The sequence below is a fragment of the Setaria italica genome, chromosome I (assembly GCF_000263155.2).
Source record: "Setaria italica strain Yugu1 chromosome I, Setaria_italica_v2.0, whole genome shotgun sequence".
Lineage (NCBI taxonomy): Eukaryota > Viridiplantae > Streptophyta > Magnoliopsida > Poales > Poaceae > Setaria > Setaria italica.
In genome coordinates, this window is record NC_028450.1 from 14,698,520 (window position 1) to 14,704,763 (window position 6,244).

General features: G+C 44.3%; 1 non-coding gene across 1 annotated transcript; it reads right to left on the reverse strand.

Moving 5' to 3' along the window:
* Window positions 1-6,157: 6,157 nt before the first annotated feature.
* Window positions 6,158-6,244, reverse strand: TRNAS-UGA. Its single transcript has one exon. It is a non-coding gene; the product is annotated as a tRNA-Ser (tRNA).

The window sequence follows — 6,244 nt, forward strand, 5'->3', positions numbered from 1 at the left end:
CCATTCACTGAAGCACAGGCCCGAGATCGAGCGCCAGGGTCAAAGCCTTGATGACCGGAGGGGTCGGCATAAGATTCTATAAGACTCGCTTGGTCCATCAAAGATAGAAAAAGAGAGAATTAGGCAGAACCACCTATCAGCATTCAGACTTAAGAAGACAAAAAGTTCGTACCAAGATGAGGCATCTTTAGATGGAGAAAGAGAAAGTCTGGCAATGACTAGGCTTATACATCTATCAGTCGTGAGCGAGAGGTATAGCAAGAGTGATCTTCCCTGAAAAAAGTAGTACCAAGACCGGAAAATCAAACAGATAGGTTTGAATCTTCTCGAAAGCGCACAGCATAGTCAGTGTAGGGCATAGTTCTACTAAACTAAATGGTCCAAGGAAATCTGGCAGGAGAATGATCGGCTAGAGACGATTTTCCTCTTGATCACCCTCCCCAACTTGCCTCTGCGCATGTAGACGAGAAGCGCTCTCAGTAAATTAGCAAGTCTTGTGGGTACTCCGATCTTGTATGGATTCCCAGACAGCTCACCGTACGTAAACTTATTTACGAAGCTAAAGTAATGGTTGAATTACAGTTTTTTCCAGACCTCCGAATTGTGTTGCAATGAAAGCAGGATCACCAACTCTATGTCAAGTTCTCAAAGTGTTTTCTTATATAGAAATCACCAGAAAGCCCCCACGTTCTTTATTTAGATAAGTAATAGTAGCCAAAAGTGGGATGATAACCTTTTTCGACACCAATCGGGCTCTACCTTCCTTCTTTACCTCCTCGGCCTCCACCTCTGCCGGATCGAGATAGATGCCCATCATCCCCTTTCCTTAGATAGAGAAGAATCATTCTGAGCGAGTCCATAAGAAGCGACCCGCTTTTTCATCGGTTCCGGGGGGAGACCAAAGATCTTGCACGACCAGTCCGCCACTCAAAAGAGAAAGAAGTCTCGTTAATCTCTTCATGCTTGTTCCAAGTTCGAAGTACCATTTGGCCAAAGAAAAACCCGCTTCCTGACATGATTGCCTCTTTATATAGATAGAGTCATCCATCCGTCTGAGTCGGTAGCAGGAAAGCCATTGTTGCGTTGGAGTTGTTCAAGAAAGTGTATATTAATATCCCTTGATGCGATTCAGCAAGTTCCCGCGCGTACGCCGCCGAGTTCCTTAATTATGTACTCAAAAGCGTAAGCAAAGATCCAAGCTTTCGAGGACCGAGATATTGACGGAAAAGGTAAGTACAGTTGGTTTGCAAGGGTCAAGATATGCTTAATAGCACTGAAGGGCGCTAGCTAGGCTACTACCTAATATGCCAGTAATAGGGCTAGCACCGGTTTATGCTACTATAAAAAAATCTCTCACTAGGGCAAAAGATGCCTTGTTTTCATTCCCTTGCTTGTGATGATTAGTTCATCAAGTCGGAAAGGTAGCTTGGGCAAGTCATTTGATACAATAAAACTAACTGCTAACTATAAAGGAAAAGGATGTAAAACCACCCTGTTGTTGTGAGCCGCCCTAAAGACCCGATCTGTAAGGAGTTGGTGTGAGGAGGTTAGGTGCAGGAAGTTAATGCTTAACAACTTGAAATTGATAATAATGGCTAAGAAAGACGGAAATTTCTCTACCTATTGTAGTGTCCGAAGGTACTAGGAAAGGTTTCATGAAGAGGTGATGTGCTTTTTCACACTAAAATCTTTTGAGGATAAAGTGGCAGTGAGTTATTTTGTAGGATGAGGTGAATAAATGTTTCAATTGAGGATAATAAGTCTAGTACTTTGATCGGGAGGTGGGTCATCCTACTTTTGTCATATCCGTAAGATCAAGAAATACCTGTAATCAAGTGGTAGAGCCGCGACATATGAAGAAGCACTTCCCCAGGGCTCCACCCGAACCATATCCAGCTTCACTAAGATGGAATGTCCACCATTCTTGTTCCTCCAATTTCAATAGGGATTCAATTGCGATTTTATTGATATCCTATCTTAGCACCACAAGCTTGCTTCACCACTAAAACCTACTATGTGAAAAGGATTAGTTCCCGAGGCGAAGAGATGAGAAAAAGTCTGCCTGAAATGATGTTGCATCAAGACTTTTGTGGACCACTCATTGGAATAATTCCAGGAATCAATCGTACGGAAACTGGACAAAGGTAAGAGCAGATTCAAGGCCAAGCAAGAGCTACTCTTCCTTCCTCTTTTTCCATACCAAGAAAGGGGAAATCCTATGTTGTGTTGCACCCCATCAAATCGAGGAGTAGCCCTTCTCGCCAGCGAGGTAGTTACTATGAAGCATACGAGTCTGCATCGGGTGAATTGAAAGATATCTACCTGTTCCTTTATTGAGGAGATGTATTGCTTTTTTCCTGTTTCTTTTCCCAGGGTTTCTGAGGTGAATGGCTTATCACTTGAGGAAGCAGGCAACGATCAAGTAGATTAGTGAACTCCCTTGTGTCGGGGATTCCTTTCTTCTTCCTTGTCGTGAGAATCTGATCTCATTGGTTATAGAAAGAAGCCAGTAAAGAAGGTGCTTTTTCGAGTGAGTTGGCACAGGAGAAGAAGTAAGCAAATAGGGCAAACCAGTTATCTATAGATAGGTCTTCCATTTTTCAGTACTAAGTGCTTCCCTTAACGGAAAAGACAGGAAGATTTTACCAGGCCCTTCGGGATCGCAGTATTGGACTAGGCCCTTCGGGATGCAGTATTGGACTCCGTTCTCATTCCCTCGGGACACACACCGCTAGAGTAATTGCGGATATGTCCCTCACTCATTCTCACTTTCTTCGAGTGCTCATTCCTATAAGAGTTCTTCTCTTGCTAATCAAAGAGAGACAGAAATCCCTCATACTACTCTATCTGTCAGTCGGTTACTCAGTTCTTTTAGCTATTCTCCACCGGATTCAATCATCATCATTCAAGAATCACATCATTTGTTGAATTCTCATTTCTTTTACCTATTTCCTCGTTCGAGATACGTGTTCTTGCCTGGTGGGTAAGGTTACGTAGAGCGAACGAGGTTTAAAGAAAGGGTTTAACCAGCTAAGGATGTACCTGTCATCAACCGGAAGCAAGTAAAGACGGGAACCCGAAACTAGAGTAGGAGGGGGAGTCGGAGAGCAAGCCTGGTCTTGGAAATGAATCAAATGAATGGAAATGAAGTAGTTGTTTATTTAAAAGCAAGTAAAGATAGCTGTTAAGGAATAGAAGAGATGGGATAGTGATATTCCTTTAACCGAGCAAGAAAGAGATGGGATAGCTGATATGAACTGGAAAAGAAGGCACTCATCTTTAGCTGATACACGGATAGGAATAGCTAATCCAATAAGCAAGCACCGGTCAAGTAGAATATCCTCCCTTATACTCTCCTCTCGAAGTACGATCCGTGGGGAATGGCTAAAATCCAATGAAATGAGGGATTTGGTTAGATTCTCGCTAAAACGCTGGTTATCGCCTCTCTAAAGACGGTAGCTACCGATATACCATTAAGGGTAGTGAAAAGCCTATATAGCTAGTTTTTCGTTTAGATCGATAAGTAGTGAGTTCTATTTCCACTATGGTGAAATGCATGTATACTCGTTCTTTATTTGGTATTCAAGCCCATCTGTGACTTGCCTATGACTTCTTTCTACTCTTCCCCAAACCCTAGCCCTGTTGTCTGGATTCCCTCTCTCTAGCCAGTCCTATGATTTCTCGATTGACTTTCTATGCCTTAATAGATTGACTTTCTATACCTTACTTAATAGATTTTCCTTTCTATACCTTAAAAGCAGGGCAAGAGGCATAAGCCGCAGAAAGTAATCAAATCGGGGATGAGGTATACCTTAAACTCAAACCATACCGGCAGACATCGATTGCATTGCGTAAGTCTCTCAAGCTGAGCTGTATTACGGGCGGGCTAACAACTGGAATGAAAGAATCAGTTGACTTTACTTCTGCGGAATGGATTTCCTGTTGATGGCGGAGCGAGCGAGACAGCTACTCACTGCTCGTATACGAAAGAGAGGATGGATGGGTTGTTATAAGTAGATAATAACAAAAAGAAATCAAAACCGCCACCCACAAAAAGTATTTCCTTACACAGCCGAGGTCGATAGGAAACTAAGCTATAAGTAAATCTGTGTGCCATCCGTCTAGCTGTGCCCTATCTCTTGCAATCGCTCTTCTGTCAACTGGAAAGTCTCTCCATCGCGAGCTGTCAGCTGTCTGTTAAACACTATAGGTATCTCCTGTTGCAATTAGTATTGGTATACCTGCCTGGTAAACAGGTCAGTCAATCAATCCGTCGGTCTAGGGATAGGTTGGCAAGCTGTTAATCGATATCTGGAATTCTCTCTCAACATTGGTTTTCGACTGGTGAGGAAAATTACTAGCGGAAACTTTTTATCTTTCAAAACATGGGACTTCAGTCACCTTCGAACGGATATTTTTAGATTCTTGCTGCTACGTTCTGTTAGGTGCTATGAATTACAGGAAATTAAGTGGTTGACTTGGACAGCAGGCGGGTTACACGTTCCACTGTGCCGAGATGTGAGGTGCAGGTGGTGATGATCACCCCGGGGTATGCGCTAGCGCCCTTGACGGGCACTCCAGGACCCGCCTACGCTCGTGAAAACCCAGGTCGGTCCTCCGACCAGATGTGTGGATAACGAGGCCACCTTCACAACCTTCTCCCTTCTATCTTTATCCAAAGTCAGGTAGAGCGGTTCGCTTGAGTTGCTCAACCGTCCCTTTGCCCGGTGCTCATGACGCGCTACGGAACCTCCACCGTGCTAGCGGCATAGGAGCCTACTCAGCGTCAGCGGCTTCGTGCCGCACTGGAGTGATCCAATATGTGGTTCCGCACGTTCCACCACTTCTCCGTTCATTTCCAATACTGATCGTGAAACACCATGAGCAGCAGGATGTTGAGGTCCGGAATTCGAAGTGAAATTCTTGATTTGCCCGTTCCTAGTCGTCATGGGAAAGAAATAAGAAAGAAATAAGAAAGAGATTATTTGCCAGTACTCAAAATGCATCTCCGCGCGTCTACCTGGCGCTTTTATTAGCCGCCTTGCATGCAAGCGAAGCGCTATTGGCGGCAATTAATAGCTCACTGAGCGATGATTGATGCAGTCAGTCAGTGCCCTCGATTATTCCAGATAGAAGGATCATGGCGCCCCGGAAGCATTCCATCCAGCAGCAGCATCTCCTTCAACCACGCGAGGACAAAACTGATCTACATTCGAGCATTCACCGCACAGAGGCGATCTCGAACACTACCTATGATAATAAATCCAAAGGAAAGGTCGATAAAATGATTCAATCTGACTTTATTGGTATTCTGGATTGAGTAAAAAAAGGGATATATGAAGTTCAAGGCCTTGCCAAAACCGTCATGGCCCTATTATGTATAGGCCGTACTAAGCCAATAGCGAATAACAAACTCTTTCCTGCTCCCTCGACCTTAATTCACTCCCATCCTGTCAAGCCTCAGCTGCCAGCGCATTGTATCTATTGAAATGTGGCAAATTGATACAAGTAGCTAAAGATCTCGCATCCGACATCTCCGGCCGAACGGTTAGGCAACACTAGGGTACCTGGGTTTCCGTTTACCAAACAAGATGTCGAGAGGCGAACTCTGTAATTCCCCTCCTGCAAAAGTGATAGCGGCTGTAGCATCCGTGTGGAAGAGGGTAAGCTTTCGGCAACACCTTTTTCAGATTGGAAAGGATGAATACTTGTGTTGGGTCCTGCAGACCAGGATAGCCTCAGATCAAAACCTAAATGTGCTAGGGGTTGATCATAGAAGCCAGGGCAATAAGTATTCAGGAATTTGAGCGCTTATGTAGCTAATAACTCTGCCACCTGAATACTTGATTCATTAAGGTCGTCACCCTATACCCGGAAGTCTCTATCGTTTTCTTTGTCTGTTAAGCTTCACAGGGTTAGGACTCCTTAAATCAAACAGCAATCGCTGTTTATCAACCACTCACGGCGACACCGAGATCTTCGACTTAGCTCCCACAGGTCATCCACCCGGGGCGGAAGATAACGAAAGGGAGACAAAGTCCTAACTAAATCAACACACAATAACCTAAACCTTCTACCCATTCCATCCATCATATCCATCGAGTCGAGGAGATTCGTTCTTATCTATAGATAAGGCAAGAGAGAACTTATGCCCTCGCGGATGGAGAGGGATTCGAACCCCCGGTATTCCTATCAATACTTCGGTTTTCAAGACCGACTCTTTCAACCACTCAGACATCCATCC